The 25,225-nt window shown below is 42.1% G+C and overlaps 1 long non-coding RNA gene across 3 annotated transcripts; it reads right to left on the bottom strand.

Moving 5' to 3' along the window:
- Window positions 1-3,445: 3,445 nt before the first annotated feature.
- On the bottom strand, window positions 3,446-23,381 carry LOC122175847. Of its 3 annotated transcripts, XR_006177521.1 has the most exons (5): window positions 23,326-23,381; window positions 22,697-22,795; window positions 17,720-17,812; window positions 6,576-6,618; window positions 3,446-3,828 (listed from the first exon to the last, which is right to left on the bottom strand). It is a non-coding gene; the product is annotated as an uncharacterized LOC122175847 (long non-coding RNA). The 3 variants fall into 3 exon arrangements; XR_006177522.1 differs by lacking the exons at window positions 3,446-3,828; window positions 6,576-6,618; window positions 17,720-17,812 and adding exons at window positions 11,839-12,350; window positions 12,765-12,868; XR_006177520.1 differs by lacking the exons at window positions 3,446-3,828; window positions 6,576-6,618 and adding an exon at window positions 17,076-17,209.
- Between the last annotated feature and the right edge of the window lie 1,844 nt (window positions 23,382-25,225).

A 25,225-nucleotide genomic window follows, 5' to 3' on the forward strand; every position in this document is an offset into this window, starting at 1 on the left:
CTCTTGTATGTGCATCTCACCTGTGATACCACTGGAAAGTCACCAGCAAATGGTGGGCCTGAAGCACAAAACCGCCCAAGTTTTTCTGTTTCAGGGGAAGTTTCAACATATGCAGATTCAGGTCCATAACCAAGCTGCTCAATATTATGCCAAAAAAACACAATGCTATCTTTAATGAAGAATGAGAGCTGTATGAAAGCAGTCTCATGAGATGTGTGCAGCAAACAGCAGCCTAAACTTAGACCATGATCTTGTGTCAATGTATTTCTCTCAGCTGTGAATCATGTGTGGGGTAGAAAACAGTATTCCTCCCCCAGAATATCATGGAAAGTTAGCAGTCCCTCACACCGCAGTGCGAGAGGCTCTGCACAGCATGGGCCAGAACTGTGTTACTCACAGGGAGCCTGAAGACTTGGCAACGTGACAGCTAAATCTGTCAACTGCATTTCACACAGGTCATTGAACAACCAGCAGAAGAGAATCGTTTGCAGTCAGACCTGATCTAGCAAAGTTCAGATAAGAAATAGGATAAAGTCCCCTTCAGTTCAAGGTCACCTTCCTAGCTTCTCATCAGTTGCTTGGAGGCCTCATTCCTTTCTTCTCTCCCCCCTCACTGTCTGTTCCCCATGGCCATGAGCTGTGCCTGATGCCTGGGGCGGGGGGAAGCCAACAAGCCTAAGGAAGTCTGCCTTCTGCACAAATTTGAGAGTTGAAGTTAAACACTTCTGAGCACATTCTAATGGATTTACATTGGCAAATACTGAGAGATTCAGCTCAGATCTCCCTCACCTTCAAAAATGTACACAGCAGGTACTGCAGCACGTGATACTTGAGCATGTCCCTACAATAAAGGCATGTGCCAGGCTCTGCTGGAGAGAGCCCAGCCATAGAACAGAGGAGAAGGACTGTGTCTTGTTGGAAGCACTGCAGGACCACCCAGGGCAGGCCTGGAGCCACACCACTCAGCTTCCTATATTTTCTGGGCTCATTCCCCCAGTCCACAGAGCACCAGGCACTCCTCCACCACCACCACCCACTGAAGGCTTTAAAAGTTCCTTTCAAATCTACAGACACTGTATAGGCATAGCAAAAGCATGAAACCAATCACAGCATTTTCCCACCCTCTTTCAAAAGCTCTTACAAACATCCATAAGTAGATGCTCAAAGGACCCAAATGCTTAGCATAGACTGGATTGCCAGCACACAGTGATCTGTTTCAAAATACCTGTCCACTTCCGTGGAGAATATTTTGATGATCTCAAGGACAGTTGAAAGTAAAACTTCTAAAGGAAGACCAGTTGTTGGAAATCAAGTCTCTCGCTATATCAGAACCGTACCAAGACAAGTATTTTTGTGTGCACACATCTCCCATCAAGGGAGAGAATACCAGGCTTATATAGAAAGGTTGAGGGTATTTTTGATCTACCCTCAACTTAGAGATTCAGTGTCTTCACTCTAACTGCACTGCAAATCCATTCTGGATGAGGAGTAGTCCCTAAAATGTAATTAAGAGCTGGAGTCCTGAGACCACAGCCATACAGCAATGAAACCGTGACCTAAACACAAGGAATAAGAAGATGGACTAATCCCTATTAACAGAGAAGTTGGCAAATAAGCTTGCAGCATGCTGAGCTGAGGTTAGAGGGGAGCTGAAGCAGCCATGCCAACAACATTAGCTGCTCCCAGGGCTGGGGAGGCACCCAACCGGCACAGGCACTGGGAGGTGGAGGAGCTCTGAGTCCCACACTTGAATGAACACAATCTTAAGTCTCATTGCCCAGGCACTCAAACAGCTTTGAGGTGTTACTTCCCCCTTACACAAACCCTCACACAGGTCAGGCACAATGTTAAGCAATGTTAAGTATGTCAAAGCTCCAAAGCAGCTCTCAAAGGCTGCTTTATTGAAAAGCTGGTCCCAAGCCTCCCTTCAGACTTATACCTTTTGTGTCTTCCAAATGCTAGAGAGGAGCCGAGGGCTCACACCAGATCTCAAGCATCCTCTGTGCATAAGTTACACCATGAGATGTTCCTCAAGGAGGACATCACTTTTCTGGCAGACTCTTCGCCCTTCTCTCCCCATTTTCAAAGGCCTTGGGCTTTTAACGTGCAAAGCTTTTGCCTTTGAGTGATCGTTGGAAGAAGGGTGATGCAACCTGTGGATGGAAGAGATGTCAGAATAGAATCAGCTAAGCAACAGAAAGCATCTCTATTCACCACAGGTCTGCTGGCAGTCAGAGACTGTAAGATGCAGCTGGCAGGAAAAGTGTCATTGCACAATTAGTCAAAGCAGCAGTGTTTCCTTTAGAGGCATTCAGATTCCCAGGCATCCTACAGAGTCTCCAAATAAGTAATATTTGGTTGTGACAACTACCTAGCATACTTCTGAGCACTGTAAGAAAATAAAGCACTGACATCACAAAAAACATTAGCGGCATTAATCAATCCCACCCATCAAATTAAGAATAACAAAAAAAAAAATCCAGGAGCCTACATATTTGATTAAGAAAAACAGTCTCGTTACCATTAGCAATCATAAATGCCACTTCCCCAGCAAGGCTTAAGCTACCTGCAGAAAATTCACTTTCCCTGACTTCTACAGGAAGCTTAAGGGAAAAAGTGCCATCCATCTCTCTTTCCTTTAAATGCTCCATTCTTCTCCATATGGTGCTGCCTGATAGTAAATGAGAAATTAAGAACATCAGCAGCAGCCTCTGCCCTCTTCTCCCCCATCACCTTATGCCAACACTAACTGCAAAAAAATCCATGGCCCAAGCTGGGGATTGAACTGTTTAACTGCTGAGCTCTGTATACCAGCTCTGTTCATAGTTTTGCCAAGCACTGGTTGTTCTGAATCATCTTCTCTTGAAGAAGAGTCCTTATGATAGACTGAACATCTCCATGTGTATTGTTTTTTTCTTTAAATTCAAAACATGAATAAAGAGAATCAGAAATTAAAACTCATTAAAAGCTTTGGGTCAGATGCAGGCAGCAGTAACTGTAGCATCATATCCTAGTCCTTCCACATTTGCAGAGACAGCTTTTTTCTGAACTGTAAACTCAACTCATAACTTTCAGCTGCCGCTTCACTTTCCATCTTCAATCCCATCAAAGTGAGCTTCAGCTCAGGTATTCAGGATGGGCCATTTGCAGTCTGTGAAGTTAAAAACATTGCAAAACAGGATTCAAATAATCTTATTACACTTTGGAGCAACTGAATCAAATACCTAAGAACTAGGGGAAGCAAACAGTAGGCACAGAGTTTTTTATTTTTATTTTCCCCACAGCATCCATTGGAGGTGGGGCAGGGGTAGTTTACCATGTAGACTCACAGAAAGCCATCCATCCCCAGTGTGCATGGGGAGATAGAGATGAAGAGCAGGTCACAGAGGAGTGAGCGCAGTGAATACGACAAATAACACATTGCCACGTGTGAGCATATGGGCTCTATGGATTAACCGCGGTCCCTCACAGAATAGCTGATCATCCCATTGTCATAGGCATTGCAGACTTTCAGGAAGATTTGGATGCTGAGGGTAAGTTCTGTCACTGAGATGCAACAGCCACAGCCTTGGCCTTCACATGCAGTGCTTCAGGCAATGCCAATCTGCTCCAAGCAGCACACTCAGCCAAACCAGCCCAGTCCTGCTCTTTCACATCTTCCAATGGAGACAGAGTCCATCCATAACAAAAATTTCCGGCAGAGGCTTCAAAAGATTTTGGTTCTATTGCTCCATCATTGTTCCCATGCACACCAGTGACCTGAAGCAGCAGCAGGACAGGATGTGACAACTGACACTGCTAGCACAAGGACACCTGTTGAGATTCAGGCTGCGCCCATGAACAAAGTGTTTTTACCAAGAGGATAAGTCATAGAATCCCTTAAAAGATCCCCTGGCTTGCTCAAAAGACCTGGACAGGTGAAGAAGCTGTAACATTTTCATTTTTCATTCAATCTGCAAACAAAAGCTTGCTCTGGACTTTAAAAAAAACACTCATAACTTTGAAAACTACCTCAGACTTTGTAACTGCTATATAAACAAAATGTATAGCCCAGGCTACAATTCACTTACTGTATTCAGTCCAGCACAAGCCAAGTGCAAATGGATGTGGAAGGAAAAAATACCTCCTAAACAGAGACAGTGGCTTCATCACTGAACAGAACTGGTGCAACATGAGAGATCAGTGCAGCAACAGCAAGAATTCCCCTAATAACAGTGGGAAGAACAGAATGCATGGAGCTTGACAGCTAGAAGAGAAAATACATGGCAGGAAACTATGAATACCAGGGAGTAGTAGGGTGAAGGCTTCCAAGAATATAAGCGAGATGTGGCCTGAAACCTGCATTTGTCAAGCCTCAAGATGCATGCCATCAGCACTGAAGACAGATCACACCACAAAGAAATGCTTCCTTCTACTTCAGTAAGCAATATTACCTCCTTAAATCCCCATCAGATGCCAGCACAGCCATCCACATTTGTCAAGGCTGCCTATCATCGTACTCATGGAAGAGGCAGGAGCCCAGGCATGGTAGCAAGGCTCTTCCACTATGCTCTACTCTCTGCAGATCTACCTGTTCTGCTCCCCAGCTAGCTCAGCTGATAGATTGCTCCCCTCATGCTGCAATACAAGATGAGGCAAGGCTGGAGGAAAGGGCAGTCAGGAACCACAGGACAATTCCTTTTGGAGAAAGGTTTCCCACCTCAATAGAATTGTAGGCCACATGCCCATCAACCTAAGCTTTTGTGACATGCTGAAATTAAAGTGCTACAAGCAGAACATATTAAAAACTGACACACAAAAAAAGGGAAATCTTCTCCATTCACAGCTCCAGGACTACACACACTCTGCTCACTGACAGCTTAGCTCCAAGCCAGCAGGCAGATGTCCCCAGGGTATTCCCAAGCCTTTCAGGCTGCTCAGCCAAGTGAAGATGCTGTGAGCCCCTGCCACTAATTATGCTTCTCCGTTTGAAGGTGTCCACGGGCTTGAGGCCCCTATGCTAACGTGGCACAGTTACAAGCAGAAGTTCTGAGGGAAGCTTAAGACCAGAATAAACAACTTATTATGGGTAATGAGTTTCTCATTCTTTTAACTGACGCAATGCCAGTCACCCAAGTGCAAGGCTGTGAATCTCAGCATCAGCACAGGCATAACAGAAAGTGCTTTTCAAGGCCCATCTTAAGGCAGGATCACGTTATATTGTACCATAAGGATTGTCCCAATGGCAGTTCAACAAGGCAGGCCTTGATTGGGTGGTTGGACTAGATGAACTTGCAGGTCCAACCTTGTGATTCTGTGATTCACAGACCTTCTCTGTTATGCTGCAGTTGAGGTCAACAACCACAAATAGAGCAGATAATTAGAAGGGAAATATGTGCTGCAGAGCAAGCACATCAAGCATAAAAAGATTTTTTTTGTTCTGGAAAGGTAGAGAAGCAGTGTTTACAGAACTACACGAACACCTTTGTATTGGTCAGAAAGTACACACACACCAAAAAAAAAAGTGAGGGCTTTGCTCACAGTTGAAGCCTTACACACTGATGGTTCTGGTGTTTGTATTCATTGCTACTGCCATTTCAGGGCTCGAGCACTGGGTAATCTATACCCCTGAAAGGCCACATTCAGAAGCATAACAGTGCAGGTGACTCTTCACAGAGCTGTCTCTTCTTTTCCAAGGAGAATGAGACACCAGGAACAGCCCTTGAGGACTAACAGATTACATTCACTACTGGCAAACATGCAGACAAGTTCATTGCGGCAAACAGCTGAAAGTAACACATTTCACAATCTTGTTCTACAGCACAAAAGGAGGAGCATGAATATCTCCCACCTAGAAGAACCCAGGTGATGTTTGTGTAGAGAGAGAAGTGTTTGCTTTGACACAGAAGCAAAATATTTTTTTCCCTTCAGTTTGTGTTAGCTGTGGGTTTGCCAGCTTTCCACGTTAGCTTAATTTTCCTACCCCACCTTGTTCTCAGAAGCTGGCCACAGCCCCCTGTTGAGAGGCACATTTTTAGTCAAGGAGGAGGCAAACTGTTCACCTATATTTTTAAGAGACTGCACATGTGGACATCAGACAGTGTTCAGATGCTTCAGAAAGCACACAATCTGCATGATTCATCTTATCAGTAGAGCAACGCAGTGTCATTGACAAAGTCCCTACATAAACAACCAGCTGGAAATAAGATTATGCCTCAAGGAGAAGAGACTGATAGCCTCAGTGATTTTAGTGTACAGTAACAATAAAAGCCACTTTTGTCCACATATTTCTCTAATCCCTTTCTGAAACATTACTAAATATCACTGCATGACACAAGTGAGCTCTACAAGTTAACAGCACATCACAAGAAGAGGAGCTCAAGCCCTGGTGTTAAGTTTGAAGCTGAAGACCTTTGGCTTGCTAATGAAGCTGCAGATACCAGAGATATTTTTAGAATGCCCATAAACCTTGATATAATCCACAAGGAAGAGTTTCGTTATGACAGGAAGGTATGGAATGTTACACCCCACACCCTAAAATCTCTCTCAGTGCTATGAAAAACACCCATAGTGCCAGCACAAAAAGAAAGCCTTACCTGACATCAAGCAAAATTTAAGTATTCCTCAGTGCTGTAATTCCTGAAACAAAAGTTATTAGCAAATTTAAATTAATTCTGCTCCAGGCATTATGATACACTATCAGTTACTCCCTTACTTCCCCTGGGAAATATTCCTCTATTGCTGTCAGTCAACTGCTTGAATGCTCGGAGTTTACCAGGTGCATAACACATATTGATTTTTGATGAATTACATCCCTCTCTGGGCCATTATTGGTTTTGTTTTCAAACCTTATTTAATTGTTCACCTATTTTTTTCAGTGAAATAAACGCAAAGTGTTTATTCTCCAAAGGCTGTAAACAGAGATCTCGGGTCTAGTTTCTATGACAACCTCATTTGATACAGCAAACCTAGATTCTCTCTAATGACAGACATGAAGTTTAAATTGCACATTCTGCATAAACAGTGAACTGTTGACCTTTTATTGAAAAATGGAATACAGTGTGATTAGCATGATGTGCTATACAAAAGGGAAAACTGTGGAATAATGCCAATTATACTCTAATCATAACTACAGCGCTCATCTCAAGCAAAACGTCTGCCAGAACAAGCAGCTTTAAAAACCAGGATATACCAAGATACCATTTTCCAATGCTGCTAGATAGCAATGCTTTCATGCTAAATTGTTCTCAGATAACACTTGCTGCTCCTGCTATTTGTCTCCAGTTGCATTTTTTTTTTTAAACATGGAAGAGAAGATGAGGTTATGTAGGAATATGGACAAAAATTCCAGCTATGAGAACTATTTTTAAACTTCCTGAAGGCATCTTTTCCTCATGCTCACAAATTCATTTGGAAGAGAAAGACAAAAGACATCGCTCTTTTTGTCAAATGAAACCTGTATGTTTTCCTTGGAGGAGTATTCGCACACATGCCAGTGAATAAAGCCCAGCTCGTCAATTGAGACAGGGGAGGCTGCAGGAGATGTTCTGCTTTGTAAGAACAGAGGTGGAAAATCTCTTGCCTTCATACACTGCAAGTTTCAGTAGGATTTGCTTTTGTCAGTTCAAAGAAGTGCCTGCAGGAGTTTACAACATGAATGCTTTGGGGAGCTGGGGGTGTGAGCTGAGGTTCCCCTTGGAGCTCAAAGAGCCACATGCTGCTGCAAGGGGATGGCAGGCTGCTAAGTTTCTCTTTACTTGGCAGCATATTTTAACTTTAACTCCTTTAAGCATTCACGAAACAATAGGAAATGCTTCCAATTGCTGAGTGGGATTTCAGTTCACTTGTAATTAAAATAATCAGTGAACACTCTGAAGACAACCACTCAACCAAAACTATGAGTAATATCAAAAATAGAGATTTAGATGGCAGAACTGATGGCCTAAGGAACCAGGAACAAAGCAGAGAGAGTTTCACTTCTACAGTGCCCCAGAATAGCACCCAGTTGATTGATATCTTCCCTCTTAGAATTGAAAGAAAAGTCAAAGAAGAGCCACTGGTGTGACAGTAGTAACAGGTAGGATCATACGGTTGTTTGAGCTAAAAGAGACCTTTAAAGGTCATCTAGTCCAACACCCCAAATACAGGACATGGGATACTTTCACAGTGAGCTACTATCCCCCACCATTTCTGTTTCCTGCATATTGAGAGGCCTCTGCTTTTCAGAGTATTCTATTTGGCAGTATTACATTTTTCCTCAGTAAGCATCGTCTTCCATTGCAGCAGCTGACAGGAAGGAATCCATTAATTCAAAAGGCATCTGCTTGTATTCATGTGAAGGTACAATGCTGTGATTTGGTACATGATAGGGTGGCACACCCCAAACTTAGGTATTTTTAATCCCTGCAAAATTGCCCCAACTTGTCCATTGCAGGAGAGCTTTTAAACTGTGCTGTTTTGTATGAATGGCAGTGAGCATTTGTAATGCCACTCAGAGTTGGATTATCAGACAGAAATTGCATCAACCACATTTGCACAACTGTTCAGATGCTACCACAGATTTTGTAAATCTTTACCCCTCAAAAAAAAAAAAAAAAAAAACCAAGGTAAATATTGACAATAAGAACAGCAACAGAAGCCAACATGTCTGATCAGTAACTTCACAAGCACTCCTACCTACTGGTAGGTCTAAACATGGATAAATGAGTGCTTTGAAAGACACTGTAAATTATAAGCCTATTCAAACAGACTTTCACCTCTAGCTTCTGTGTCAGATTAATACATTCCCTGGACACTTGCCTCTCCAGGTCAGAGGAAAGTAATTTCTTCCTCAAGCTTCTCCCACATTTCTTCAGTTCCCATCACAATATTTTTAGTTAAGATGTTGATAAATGTTGGTACCCCCAGTTAATTCTTGTCCTCTGTTTCACATTTCCTTCAGGCACAGTTTGCATAGCTCTAGTCACTTGTACAAATATTTAAAACCAGCAAGACAAACCAAGCATAACAAATCCAGAAATAAAGCTACTCCCACAGAAGCTGATGTTTACCCAAGCTAGGGTATGAAGTATTCCACACCTCTCTCCTGGCAGCCTATTCTCTCTCTCTCTCAGAGAAGATCTGATGACGCCCTGGATAACAAGGATTAAAGAGCTGAAGCCGCTGACACTTCAGTACTTCCACCTTCAGTAGTGGACCTTCCTGGCCTGCTCTAAGGGACCTGGAAGAGATGCAGCTCTTGGAAGAGGAAGACAGATACAGACTTTGAGGTAACAGTGCTGCTATCAGTCCCATACACTCATACAGAAATCAGCTGTCTGGTTACCATCAGTCTCGCTCAGGAATGTGAGGGAGAGGGGCATGAACCACCAGCTTTTTGCATCACCCCATCTGTAACAGAACTGGAGTTTGGCTACCCTATGATAATGAATGAAGATTTCAATCAGGCAAGAAAAATTAACCAAGAGATCACTTTAAGTAAATTGTTCGTAAAGTAACACTTATCAGCTAGCTTGAATTTTAAGCATTCTAACTGACACAATCACCTTCCTAAAGTAAACACCTGCTACAAAAAGTCAGGCAGCTGAAACACCATTAGTTTTTAGGCGAACTTTTAGCCCCACAGCTCAGGCAAGCATCCATCTATTTTGTCTCTGCAATGTAACCAGCTCTGTCAGATGCCAGACAGCTAAGAGAGCACTCCAGACTAGAAACAAAGATACTATTCACTGGAGACTGCCACAGTCATTGTTCCTACCTATGCACATCCCACCACTTCAGCGAGGCTGACAAAACAGTTGGAGATAGCTTTCTATTCCCAGCTGCTTAACAGTGCTGTCAATCAGTGATGCAACTGGCAACAGGCAAGCAGCAGAAATCAAACAACGTGTGCCACTGCAAAGAGCAGAACAGAGTCTCAAATATGTGCAAAACTCCAGTCTACATATAACCATGCTGGGTAGAGATGGTACCTGGATGTCCTCGGGGAGTCCGAAGTAGAACTGGAGAGCTGCAGGCATTTATGTACACCACTACTCCACACAACTGAATTTGCTGTACCCTTCACCTGTATTCAACATTCATTTGTGCTTCAGTCCAAGACCAAAGTAGATACTTTTTTTTTTTTTCCTAAGTAATAAAATTAGGTTAGTCCTTATGACTGCAATATTTAAACATTATTTCAAGCTTTTTCTTTAAAAGACATTCATGAAAGAGACTTCTGCACAAGAACTCCTGCTTCTATTATTTGTCATTCTCTGCTTAGCAGCTAAGGACTGCTTGAAATGCATCATTACGTTCTCTGGAGCGTACTGGAAGTGTAGGAAGAGCATATTGGATCAAGACAAGTTGGGAAACTATTCCCATTTATTGAGAGATTCCTGACCCAGGAATATAGAAGCATGAGGGTAAGGTCTCAAAAAAATTCCTTCAGAGTCAACTGCAGTAAACCTGTTCTCGTCTCCTAGCAGTGCGATGAGAATATTGTAAATCAGTGAATGTGAGCAAAGTGAGCAATGCCCAATGAGTGATGGTTTCCTGCTAGAGTGGCTTCCAGCTTTCCTAGATTCCTGCTATACTGAAAGGCTGTAGCAGAACTTGAGAATTGTATTATTAAATCAGTGCCTGTGAAAAATCAAGATGAGATTCAAGCTGCCAGACACGATAGGAATGTTAGGCAAAGGTGTCTGTAAACTTCTACTGACCCCGAACACCAAACAGGTCAAGAGCTCTTTCATTAATACTAGTACTTTTTGTATTAGAGCTTCACATGAAGAAATTCTGCTGACTGCTAAGGTCAAAGAGTTCATAAGATGCGTTGGCCACATCAGCAATACATTGATGATTGTTTCTGCTGTGACCCCATAGTTGATGAAAGGCCATTTGTAAGGGAATTGCTTTTCACACAGAAAGAAGTCTGATGAAGGTATAAAACACACCTCAAGTAGGCAGACTGCTTCTTTCATGATGCAGTAATGAAAGAAGGCCACCATCCTACTGAGACGCTGTGTTTCTGTACATCCCCAGGTTTCTTCTTCCTATCCTTGTCACTAAGTTTTCCCCTACACAAGACACTTTTTCCAGTCCTAGTTGCTAAATGACTACCGCTCTCCTATTCATGAACTCTGCATGTATTCCACTTGTAGATTAGACATTCTGAAGTCCAAATCAACATTATAACCATCTCGCAACTACTGTATCTTCTAGATACCTTGTTTTTGGGGTCCCTGGCAACAAGGCTTCATAAGGGATAAAAGATTCAGATGCACAGCAGACGGGTCACAGTCACACGTAGTGTGAAGAACAGGAGCATAACAAAAAATTATAGAAGTAAGGTCTGGGGCAGACCTCAGAAGAACATCACCCCAAGGAAGTCCATGCAATTCAGCTACATTGCTGGTGACAGGTACCCCCCAACCTATTCCAGAACTACTCTATGAAACCCCTCCAAGAAGATAGGTCTGAGAAACCACTCTTCCAATCATTGTAATGAAAGATTGCAGTATCTCTATTAATGTGCCTTCCCAGGATAATCCTTCACTTCATGCAAATTATGGTCTTCTGCAACAACCTGAAGGCTCTCTTCCCTAGCAGATAGCACTCTGTTTATAAAAGACCTTCACACTTTTGCATGTTTAACTTGTTAGAGAATAATGGTTTCATTACCGAGTAGGAGTGGCTTCACATATTATGGGGGACTGCAGAATTATAGGGTTTTTAATCTTTTGCCCCAAGTTTAATTATCACAATAGTGCATGACTATGTAGTTACTACAAAATTTGAGAAGGCAGGCATGCAAATCTACAGAATCAGAGATCATAAGCAAGGAACAGTCATGCTGAGAACATTTCTCTTCATCGCTTTAAAAAGAACTTGCTGTGAGAAAAAGAATTTCACGTAGTGAAAAAATGTCAAGATGTCAGGTATTTTTTCACCCCTCAGCGTGAAGTAAGGCAGCACCTTCCTCAACAAGTGCCCTCTGTAGTTGCTATTCCTTGCAGAAATGCATGATACCAAACAGGGAAGAACAGTAAGACAGGTTCAGGCTTTCCGCCCTGCAGTGATAACAAAAGTATGGGCTCTTCTGATGGAGAAGTTTGTCCCTCCAGTCCGGGAGGAACATGCAGCAAAAGTTTGTTTTTTTGTTTGTTTTTTTTTTTTGTTGTTTTGTTTGTTTGTTTTTTTTTGTTTTGTTTTTTTAATGCACATTTCCACAGAAGGTTTTAGCTTTGATGGCTGTTTTTTCCCCAGCACTAACACATCCAGTTAAGACGCCCAGCCTTGTCTTTTGCTTCCCACTCAGGCCAGGGAATGAGGCAACAGTTCACAGCCTTACTAATGCTATTGTTAATGTTGCAATGGAGAACAGAACCCTGAAAGGCAACAGAGAAATAAACTTAAGGAACTTAAGGTCAACCTCCAAGCACAGCTTTTTTCCTATGGTGCCCCCACAGAGCAAGTAGCAACGTTTTCTCTGCAAGTGTCAGACCACAGCCACTACTTCAGATGGCATAAATCAGAAAGGCACGTACCATACCTCTTGAGACATCGCAGTTACAGCTGGCAAAGTGCAAAAGCTCTTATTGAGCTGGGCTGCTGATGTAATCTGAGGTTGGCACAAAAAAAGAAATGGGAAAAAAAGGAAAAATAAAAGATTCCACGTGCCCAAAAGCTTATCTGTCTCATTCAGCTCTATGAGTTGGTCTAATAAGAGATATCTCTTTTTACAACTCTCACCACAGAAATAGGAGTCATTTATCAAGGACTTTTCCCTGAACCATGCTGACCTTTTCTGCTGATGCTTCTCCTTCACTGCGATTTTTGCATGTTTAGGTCACAGTCACACAGTCTAACCCCAAATGTGCTATGAGCACATGAAAAAGGTGAGCACCTGAAAAGAGGTAAGAGGTTTCAGAGAGCTATTAGAATTTGTCAGCTAGATGTTACTACTGTACCACTGTACTTACCTCCAGCATGTATTTATATACAAAACTGACTAAAAAGCTAAGTGGAGTTCTATTGATTTCAGTGTTACCAATATGTACACGTGAAGCATATCCATTAAACTAAATTCATTAAATTATATCTATTTTTAAAGGGTGCTAAAAGCACCATTGGATGTGGTAATTATTGGTATTGGTTTCCTATAGAAACAGCACTAAGGCTACCAGCTAATTTGACATGGAAAACAGCTGTCACATGGTAATGACATTAGAAGTCACTGCCTGTGCTGATCTGTATTCAAAGCCATGCCACAGAGGTGAAAGGCCCTATAGCCAATTATTACTCCTTCGAGCCAGACGGTCCCCAAACACATGCAACATATGCAGATCCAGGCCTCCTTGTCTTTAATTAGATCTTGCCTACCCTCTGTAGCAACAGCAATAAATGTGAGAAGGGCACATGTTGGGATGCTGGAAAATGATCACAAATATTCTGACATTTTTTGTCTGGCATGTTTCTGTTGCATCTGCTTGTAGTGCATGGGAAGGAAAACATAGGAGACAGTCACTACCTGCAAGAGGTATGACTTCTGTGGAGCTATAAACAAACGGGATTCTGCACAGCATCTACCATCTCTCTGCTGCTGCACTGACCATGTCACTGACAAACTAACAATGGCAATTATGAGTACACAAGGAATACATGTTTACACCCACAGTTTATTAGGAAATAATTTTAAAATCACCACTGAAACAATTTAGTACTATGTGAGTGAATCTAATGAACCCTACCCAACTTTCAGTGATTATGAAGTTATACAAAAGCTAATAAAGAGGCCCAAAGAAAGGTATTTTAATAGCAAAACCTCATCTGGCTGCTGCAGATCATAATACACAAGACTCCCATGCTCACTCATATCTATGCTTGCTCTCTGAAAGGTCTCACCAAAGCCTTCCTGTCCAGCTGGTACAAACTCCAGCTCTACTTCTGCTTCTATGGAGAAGCCTAGGTAACAAAGGTACCAGGCATTTTTCCCACATCTTCCAGAAGCTTAAGCCAGCCACTTTGCAGTGGGTGGCACATTTCTTGCAAGTGGCACTAAAGAGGTCTTCCTTTGCTTTATCACAAAAAAGTGATCTGATGCATGAGCATACATGAGTGATATGACCCATGACCTTCAAGCAGCCACAGTCACAGGCCTTTCCCTCACTATGCAGGATATCTCCTCCTACAGTGCTTTTTCAGTGAGCCTCTCCTTGTTTCTCTCAGCCCTTCACCCTCTTGTAGCCAGTTTCATCCTATCAAACCTTGGAAAGGAGATCTTTCCATGGTTTTGACCCTCAGTCAGATCAGCTGCTGCCCACTCACCAGCCTACTTAGCAGAACCCAGTTTCCAACATGGAATTGGTACAACATGCTGAAGAGTGCAGCCAGGCAGTGGTCCACTACCCCAGCAAAGCAGCACCAAGCATCTACTTCCCAGCCCCAGGAAGCTCTAGGGAGAGAGAGAGGAATTAGAGCACATATCAAACCAGTACACTGAGTTATGCATAGTGACAATGAGTAAACCTATTTTCTTCTCTGTAATGTACCAAGTTCAACAACTGACTCAGTAACAAATCAAAAGATGTTTCTGAAATGTAAGGTTTGAAAATTAAGAGAATGCCAAAAAAAAGGAAAGGAATCGTATCATAAATAATCTCAGGTGCTACCAAAAGCTACAATTATATTTTTTCAACTGCAGCTCAGAATCGATGAATGGCTTTTTCCGTTTCTGCCAGTCTGCATGAAGCTTCTTTAAGTGAACAAAAAAAGTCTAAGAAATTGGTTAAATCTCTGGCATTACTAATCAGACAAGAAGCATAAAATGGAAAGTTCATTAGCAAGATCATAAAAGAGTCATACTGACAAAGATCATTCGATTTACTAATAGGAAGGTCGATGGTAAGGATCAGGAAATTGCTCGAAGGAAAACAAGATAGACCAAATGTTATTCAGTCCAAAAGAAACCTATACTGGGGTGGTATGCAATGTTCTGATTTTCATTTGGAATATAAGCAAGGAAATGTTCCCTTTGGCAGCAGATGAACTATACTTTCTTTAATCAGCATAGGCCCAGCCTCAGATGGGCTGGACAACATCAGTTTCTCCCCAGGGCTGGTTCACCTACTCCCCAACCACAGAAAATGTTTCAGCTCTCCCTTCCCATCACAAGATGGTCTCAGAAGCAAAATCTGCTAATTGTGTCAAATTACATGTGAAGGGTTCACAATATGGATCGTTGCCCACTTGGGATTAGAAGATCACTGAAGTAATTTCAGCTCAGACTTCAGGATAATTCAGAATCCCCATTCCCAGGGGTTACTACGTGTTCTGTCCCCTTGGCACAACTGCAGCCACTCTGTATGGTATGCAGGAGTTCCCTTCAGAGGTAGGACAGAGAGGAGAGGTGGTGGTGGGATTTTCATCAGAATAATTTGGAAAGGGGGGGAGGGAGGGGAGAAAGCTGCTTTTTCCTTATTTAGCCAGCTTTCCTACAGAAATAGAGAGTGATAAGATTCTACATGCATCCTTCTCACACTAGCTTATTACAATCACATCTGTGACAGAGAGAGCAGCAGCAGCAAAGGGTTTCCATACACATCTCACAAATCAGGAAGCAAGAAAGGAGGTGAGAAGTGATTTCTGCCCCTCCAGGAGATGACACAATCCGAGTTCAGTCATTAATTGACAACACAGAACTCTGACAGAAAGGCTACAAAAGAACTTTGCATCCATACCTTTGGGAGCCCTCAGTAGCCCCCACAAAAGATACAGTACCATGGAAGGAATATCAGGAATCATACAGGAAGCAGAAGAACCCAGCCAAAAAAGTGTGTTTTCTAGTTCTCAGCAATGAGGCTGGCAAGAGGACATCTCATCCGTGCCCACACCCAACTCCTGCTGCAGTGAAGCAGAGGTAAAGGAGCAAGCATAGTGCCAGATACTGCTGTCCTTACAGGTCTGAGCTGTGCCAAGTTCCTCTTTTTCCCACCCTCAAAAAAAAACCCAGCATCCTCCCCACCTTACAGGCAACTGTCACACGATACACATCAGGAAGAATATATTAAATAAAAGTGAATGGCTCCATGCAGCATGAATCTGTACAAGATTCATTTTGGAGATTGGCCCTTTATGTTTATCCACGTAGAATCTAAATTGCGCTAGGGAATGGCATCCTGACCACAAAAGAGCCAGACAGTTTTACAGCGAGGACATAACACAATAACCATTTAGCCAGATTAAAGCATACTGAGAGCTGCATCAAATATTGTTTAGAGCACATAAGAACTGCTTTAATATTTAAATGTATCCCATGGCTGGGCTCTTTAGATTTGCTAGATTCACTAGGGCTGCACAGCTATTAGCTTCTACATTTCATCTTCAATTCCTCTTCACAGTAGGAGAAACATAAAAATGAGGGTCACTGCTTGGTCATTTCATTACCCCTGGCAGAGAAATGTGCTTTGCACAAATGAGGAAATATTTTAAATGTAGATTGTTGTAATGTTGGTGCGACAAAATAAAACCAGAGTTAAAAAATAATAACGGTCTTATAATGGTTATTTCGTAGAATAACATTAAAATAATATGCAGTGTAGCAGCAGTCCCCTTATCAGAGGGCCTGATGTATTTTATAGTTGTCATTTAAAAGGTCCATTAGCAAGAGTCCTGGAAACGTATGACTCAAGGTCACAACCAAACCAAATGAGACTGAACAGTAATTCAAAAGCATTAAACTGTTTATAGCTAGAAGTAAAATAAGTACTCAATACACAAGCACACACAAATCTTAGCAGCCAGTTCTTCTAAGAGCCTCCTTTTATTTCTCTGAAAACAGAAACTCAATGAAAGAAACTGATAATCTACTTAAACACAGAAATGACTAAAATGTCACCTGGGAAACATGTGACTTCTTACCACAAACACAGATCTGGAGCTGAACACAGCACGAGCCCAAGGCCAGAGGCACTGAGAGCTTAAGGAGGAGGTTTAGCACAGAAAGAATGAGAGCACAAGCATTACTCATTAAACATAATTTGTGATGCTATAAACATCATCTCAATAACCCTTAGCTCTATTCCAGGTACCTGAATGAAAGGGATTTGATTTTCAGTCACTGTCCTTTCTCCTCTCACCAGAGAAGTCAGCGCAAGGCACGTGCCTCTGCTTCACCAACAAAGATGAAATACGTACTACTGCAATGACAGCACCTGAGAAAATCACTTCTGGCACCGAGTGAAAAAAACTGAAATGAGAAACTTAGCATTATACACTGTGAGGCAATGCCTTCCCAGCTCCCTGCTGCTCCCACCCGAGTGCTGGCTTAGATCCTTGCACTGTCACAGCACCATCCCAGAGGAAAAGGACACACGTCCTACGGTGAGTGCGCCAGAACTTCTGTGCACAAAGATCGCAGCTTCAGTGCAACCAAAGTCACAAAAGCTTGGAAAAGGTTGTTTAAGTGATTTTAATGAGAAATATTTTGGTATGTTCATACAAATATACCAAAACTCTTAGGAAAGAGTAACAAGGTGCGAAGTCTTCCCCAGTGCAAGCGCTAGTTCTTAAAGATAAACACAAGAAGTCTTTTCCAGTCCTATTGCTCCTGCCTGAAAACCATTCTACCAAGCCTGGTTTAATATCTCTCACTTTCACAACTTTCATAAAAATTCCAGAAATAGAAGCAAGATTTTGTAACACATGCAATCAATTACAGAAACTGATTTTTGGGGAAAAAGGCATAAAGCATACTCACTGGCATCTGTAAATGGAATTCAGCTTGCAGGTAGCTCACACATCTTGCTGACAGCATGTTTATTGATACCATAGCGATCTTCTGTTTTGTTTCCTAGTTAAGTATGGATGGAAGAGAAAAAGACATTGCAACAATTGTGAAATGCTTTGCACCTGGCTGTGTTCAACAAAAGGTTGAATGCTGTAAGTGCCTAGAAAGCAGCGGCACACCTCTCTGGAAGCTCCAGGCATGGCAGGGGCTGAATGCACGTCCAACAAATTATTAAGTTACACATGAGGGAAAATATTCTGTTAGCACTTATGTTGCAATCCTGCAATAAGTAAATTGCAAAGCAACATAGCTTTGTCTAATGGCTATCAGTTGGCCAAAAAGAGATTAGAGATATATAACACAGGCAGAAATGAAATGCCACACGTCTTGATTTAGCTATGTTGAAAGCATTTCCTTTAATATAGCTTTGTAGTTTCCCACTGAAATCTTTCATCACCACAGCCCTCAGCTCCCATGCGTATGACAGTGTAGACATGACAGACATACCCCTCTCTGCCTGGTGGGTCTCTTAATTGGGGCTCACATGTTCCACACACACAGGATATGATTCAAAAGTGACATAACACACATTCATCCCAGTTTCCCAATAACCCCCTTTCACCACTCATGGAAATGCTTGGCCAATAAAACAAAAACATTATTGCAGTAAACTCATTTTCAAGTTAAATGTCTGGCCCTGTACCCTCCCACCAGATAGACTACCATGGCAAAAAAGGATTCCAGTTTTGTCTGATCAAAGGGGGATAAAAGCAGAGTTGAATGAGCTCACATACTAAGGGCCATTCAAAGCCACAGCAGCAGCATCACCTCTTCCATTCTTTAGCCTCGATTTAGCTCCAAGCAGAGCATGCACAGAAGACTGCACTTTCCTCCCTGCAGTTCCATGTTGGAGAGCAAGAAAATAATTGTAACTGCATACAAGGCACAGGCTGCTCCACTCCAGTGCTCGAGTTTACATTTAGGGTATTTGTTTACCCACCAGACCCATCCCTTTCATTTTCTTAGATTTCACAGTGCCTGGAACACAAGGCACAGACCACAGCTGCCTTTGCCAGGCACACAAGTTGCATGGATTTTCAGATATTTCTAATACCTCCTGATCTATAAGATCAGGTCTCCACGTTCTTGAATAACATCTCTCAACACATACACTTGATAGATAGCTGAGAAGAAGCAAGCCTTGTCTGTCAAACGAGCTTCAAAAAGGACAGGGTGAAAGCAAAAACGCAGCTAGAAACCAAACACTTTGCTAAACCTTGATAATACACTGTTTACCAATAGCAAACCAGATTAGGAAAAAATATTTATGCAAATATTCTTAATTTAATAACTATGATCAGATATGGCTTTGTTTCTTCCTTGTAATTTGTGTAACACAAATAAAGTACTAGGACTCTTTTCCACTATGGGAAATGAGAATTATTAAACATTGCACTGAAAAGCAAAGGAATGTGTTTATTGACATGAAAAACAATCCTGTGGATACAAAAGCTTTTGTATGTTAATTGCATAATGTCAGTGCAATTTAGAAAGTGGTTGCAGAAGGAAAGAATTCCTCTCCAAAACAGAAGTGGCTTTTCCTCATCTACCAGCTCAATTCAAGACTGCATCTTGAAAGTATTTATGACTGTGTTCTCATCAGTGACACTGGGTCAGAACCCAATAACATCCTTACTTCATAGTGATGTGGTTACTTGCTAGGAGGCATAAAGGAAGTGAAGGATTTCCTCCAGTTTTATTACTGAATGCTCAAAATGCTTCCTGGGGTAAACAACACCAGAGCCATCTGTATTTTTTTTTTCCCCCCTACTTTGGAAACAAAAGGAGAACAGAGGTAGCAACTAGTGAATGGAAAAATACAGGTCTAGAGCCATGTAATGAAAAAACATCTTCCTCTGAAAGAGGGAGGGGAACAACCACACACATCTTTCACTGATATATGAACTCAGCAGTGTTGGAAGCCTTTCAACACTATGCCTCTGATCTGTCCCACTGCACACAGAAGAGAAATATAGAATGTGATTCAGCTGCCTGCTCATTAGAGAGGCTTCAGCAAATCAGATTTCAGACTGGCAAATGGAGAACCTTCTTAAATCTTTAAGCACAGCCTGTTGATTCAGTTCTCCAGAAAAAAAAAATAAACTTTCCAGCTCTCACAGATGAACAAATTGAATAAAACTTACAATGCAAGCAGAAGCATATTTACCAAATGAAGTGGACACATTTATCCCAAACCTCTTCTGTAAGGAGAGCAAACCCCTCTAGGCTCAGAGCAGATATCATCAGCATGAGTTGCATTAAGTTGCAACTCACATAAGTTGCACAATGTACCACAGGGTACTTCCTCACCAAGCACCACTTGAAGAGCCACTGCTTGTAAAATCTCAAGACCCTTTAACTAATACATGCAATCCCTTGTCATGGTGTGGCTGCCAGTTCTCCTCCAGCATCCAGCTATGAGGCACATCTAGTCATGCTCACGAGGATCCCTCCCTTCCTAAAGTCTCCCCTTAGGAGATGCTCCACAGCTCCACCACGAGCATGACCATCTTCACCTGCTCTTCCCTAGAAAAGCAAAACACAGCACTGGCAAGTGGGAGAGACTGATATAATGAAGCAGAACAGGAAAAGGAATCAGAAGAGCAAAAATGAAACTTAATGGCTGAGCAGAACAGTTTGCTGCACTGAAAAAAATGCAGGAAATCTTACAGTTAAATGACTCATCTGTAAGTCAGGTCCTTTAATAAAAGCCTTATTACTGCTGTACAGCAAAGGACGAGGAATGGAGGTGATGCCTTGAGGTACTATGCAGAAAAATAGTGCCCTTTGTAGCACCTCAGCATGTGCTGAGAGGCCATTTCTCTGCAGCACTGGTGGGACTGTTAGAAAGAGGCCATGCACATCTGAGGGAACTGCATGGTCTCAGAAGAGGCTGAAAGATCAGAGACTGGGAAGGAAACTGCCACTGAAGTGGTTTAAAAGCTGGTAAGGAGGAACTGCTTCCAGTGAGAAATTGGATGGGCAGGATTTGTTAATCTTATCAAAGGGAAGACCAAGGGTGACTTGATTACAGGGTATTAAGTACCTCTATGGAGAGAAAATACCAGTCATAAAGGGCTCTTTAATCTAGCAGAGAAAGGCTTAACAAGAACCTGTGGCTGAGAGCTAAAGCCAGACAACTTCAAACAGAAAACATGGCTCAGATTTTCAGTCAAGCAAACCAGCAGAGAATGCAGCAGATCCCCCAAACCATCTTGAAAAATGTTACACAGCTGCCTCCATTCTTAGCAAGGGCCAACACTGCTGACACCGTCCTCTCCACACACAGCAGTGTGTGTAATATATGCTTTGAAAGGGGAAAGGACTCAGCACCCCTTATTTGCCTTGTAAATCAGCTTCTGGCTTCAGCTGTGCTCCTGTTGGCCATCCCAGAGAGGTGTATGGAGCAAGAAACACAGAACAGTAAAGACTCTAGGAATAGGAAAACTGGATTGCAACTATTTCACCAAAGAAGTCAAAGTCAGCAGTCAAAGAAAACACAAACTTACTGCAATTGATTTTCACTGCAGAGCAAAATTCAACCATTATTCGAAAAGGATTTACAAACAAGTTCTTGGCTACCATTTCATAAAACTTCTGGAATTTTAGTAATGTTTGGGATTCTTCCTCATGTTCAACTAATTATTTCTATTTCCTGTTTTCTTTGGAATCACTGTTCTGCATTGTTGGAATCTGAAATATTATTTCATGGGACATTATTGCATTTGTTCATACCACAGATTCAAGAGATGCTGGATTCCTTTTGCTCTACTGCTCCAACTTTAAAAAGCATTTCCTATCTCCGTGAAATATCAACACTCTTCCCCAAAGTGTGAAAGCTCCAAACCTGTATAAAAAGGCATAACCACTAAAACATTGTTGTCGTTTTAAGTAAAAAAAATTAAAAAATAAAAGAGTGGCTTTCATTTTCAAATACAAAATAATGTTGTTGACAGCATTAAAAAGTCCCATTTTGTCACAGAGCCAGTTTCTGTTCAAAAAGCAAGGATGAAAGATTAGTTTTCTCAGTGTAGCCGCCTGCCTGATTCGGTGCTTCACTAATTCAATGGAAAAAAATAATTATATGGCCAGCTCGTACATTCATCTCATTCACGTGAAAAGAAAGTCTTTGTACTGATGCAAGTAACCGGGAGATTGTGAGGGTTTTTTAGTCTAAATTTGCTACAGATCAAGTAACCAGTCTAAGATCAGACAAAGAAATTCCTCTTATATTGGAGATATATATACATACATATATATATATAAATATATGGGCTGAGGAAGCATTACCTTTTGGTTTAGTGCTTTCATACCCATGAAGGGATGAAGCCTCAGACAGAGGGGACATAAGCATACTTCAGCTCTTCTGTATGTTCTTTCATACAGCAGCTTGAATAGAGAGTTCCTTTAGGAAAACCCAGAATTCTACAAGTAAATGTCCATGGGAATTCCCCTTCTTAGGCACTTCCCTCTCTGGTCAGAGTCACACTGTAATCTGCAGATGAGTGCATTATTGTCTTTATCTTCTCTTATTCAGGAAGGTTCTCTGCTTTCTTGCTGTTGAGTCCTTTTCTCCCTGCACCACTCCTATTCTCGTCGTTAATGGTTGATAAATAGCTAATGAGTGGAATGGCCATTAGGACCTCCCTTCCCATCTGGGCTGCATGCTATTTTACAGGCCCTGCTAGATCTTTATTAGATTTGGGTGCAGATTATTGATTTAGGTAAATGAGGTCGTTGTAACCTCATCTCGCAGAGAAAGGAAGCAGGGAAAACCAAATGTAATTCAGCTGTTATTTTCTGTACCAGTGCAAGCCAGTGGAGGAAAAAAAAAAAAAAAGTCAAAATGAAACCAAAGAATGCCCATTAAAAATAATAATAACTGACCTTATACCAAAGGCAATGCTTCCATAGACACTTGAAAGCTGAGATAGGTGTAGAGTTTGAGCTTTCTGCAGATAAGTACTCCAGAATAGATAGTAGGCACTAGTAAAGAGATAACATTAATAGAACACCAGGCTATTCCTAGGGCAAACTGACAGCTATTTATAGAATTTGAGCACACTAAGACACGGCAGTGGCTTAACAAGGACAACTTTTCTTAAGTTATTGTTATTTCAGTTAAATGGCCACATCAGCACTAACAGACCTAATGCAGCCAAGCTCAGACTGCACTAAGCACTCTCTAACATCCTATCAGAGACAACGTAAGCACTGAAAACTTCCAGCAAGTCTGACTTTAGGGACCAGGCCTTCTAGAAGACTTCAGCACACTGAAATCTTAGCACTTAGAATTCCCTGGCTGTAAACAGGAGCTCACACAGGTTCAAAGTAAGACTACATTAACTCTCAGAAACCAGGAGAGGCTTTAGAAAATGAGTAACTACATTGACATTGTAACACAACAGAAAGCACAACAATGACAGCAGAGTAGCAAAACCCTAGGCTGCAGCAAGCGAGGACTTGCCCAAATGCAACAGCCATAGGTGTAGAAACAAAGGAAAGAAGCTGCTTACCTCCAGAAAACCTCAAGTACGCAGGGATCTCCAGCAAGATCCCCTCACCTCCACTGCCAACCCTTAAATGAGGGCTGGGAAGGGGTGGATCCTGGCTCCAGCCCTTGCAGTCACCCAGCTGCACTGCATGCACCTGAGCTCCCCTGAGTTGGCCCAGGTGCTCAATCACCGCTTCTAGCTGTGACTTAGCATTTCCACTACAGATACATACAACAGTTGTGTACATTTCTACCTGAAGCAGTCCACATGCAGGAAAGCATAAGCCAAGTTATACAGACCTGATAGAGCTGCTATGCTCCTCATGACTCACTGCTGGCTATATGCCTTCTGCTCTTCTTTTCCTAGGGCTATCTGGCTGGCCCTACCTTTCCCAGCTCCATGATTCAGTCCATTCTGTAAACTCAAAACAGGTGTGATCCCAATCTAAGCACCTGCTTCTGAGCTAGAGTTGCCAAGCCCAGCTCACCATAACTTCTGATCCAGCCTGCTGAGTCCTAAGAGAGCATCTTTCTTCCTTGTCTGTTCTGGGGAATGTAACCTGAAGTGGCAAATTCCACTAGCAGCAGAGCATTCAGTCAAATCCACAAAGGACTTGCATATTGTGTGCCTAATCCTTGGACATTTGGAGATTCCCAGCCTAAAACCAAGCAAATGAATATGAATTTCAAGACTTTCATTACTGTTGGTAATATCCACGAGTTGTCACATTGCACTAAGTTCCTTTCCCTTCACATGACACCCAACTGTTGTGGAACCCCAAAGTCACTGAGCAAGGCAGGGGGTTTGGGTTTCTTGAGCACACTGAACTCTAGATTTTGTTAAGCTTGTGACGGAGGCTGCACGAGTCATTCTGTCCTGTTGACCTGATGAGTTTGGATACCCTGAAAGTTAACAGGAAGGCAGCAAGGCCCTCTCCACAGTGCCACAGCAATCACCAACAGGAAGACTTGGCAGCCCAGTAGTGACAGACCCAGACCCAATACGATGTATTTAGTCCTTTATTTTACCTGATATGGCCAAGGCCAGGATCAGTGTTTGCTTACATCTTCTCCTCAGATGGCTGGCACTAAAAGCTCAGCTCATCAGTATTGGATAACAGTCACATAGATGCCTAGTTAAGAAGGTAGGAAAAGATTGTAAAGGAAAAGGTTTTACATATTTGACCTAGTAAAGTTCCTTCTTCAAGCTCCACTCCCTCATCCAAACTTAAGCCTAGTTCCTCTCATCGGACTTCACTGCTGCCACAGCCAGAATTTCCTTTTTGCCTCATTAACCATAGCAGCAGAGTGTTGCTTTCAGGCTTTGCTAACACTTCTTTCCTTCTCCCCATCCATAATGCTCCATCAGATATCATCATGCTCCAATGAGAAAATAATGAAGAAAAATGTGCATTCAACAAAGTTTGCTTAGTCCACTTGCTTTGCTAGTTTCTATTCTGCTCTTTGTTAATTCCTGAAACATCTCTGCTAGGCAGCACATACCTTGCAGCAGGAAGTGAAAACAACAGTAAACACTACCTGTATTTGTTGTGGAAATACACTGTTCTCCTTCCCTACCTTAAGATGATATATATAATGTAGTATAGTGAAAGGACAAAGGATGATAGCTTTAAAATAAAAGAAGGCAGATTCAAATTAGACATTAGGAGAAAATTCTCTACAGGGTGGACATGTACATGCACACAGAGTTAAGGGCTCCTCTGTCACTTACCAGCAGCTGTGGCAGCTACAGAAGGATTCAAAGTCTGATATGTGCTTTGGAAGAGATACACTATGTAGTTACCCACCAATGCAGACAGCTTACCCCCTTTCCATCACCTTTTCAGCCAGAGACATCTTTGAATCACTGCTGCCAAGAAAGCAGTGACATTTCAAAGTAGCCATACGCAGATTAACCAGAA

This window comes from Lagopus leucura, unplaced genomic scaffold (assembly GCF_019238085.1).
Source record: "Lagopus leucura isolate 7727_CA_CO unplaced genomic scaffold, USGS_WTPT01 Super-Scaffold_741, whole genome shotgun sequence".
Taxonomy (NCBI): Eukaryota; Metazoa; Chordata; class Aves; order Galliformes; family Phasianidae; genus Lagopus; species Lagopus leucura.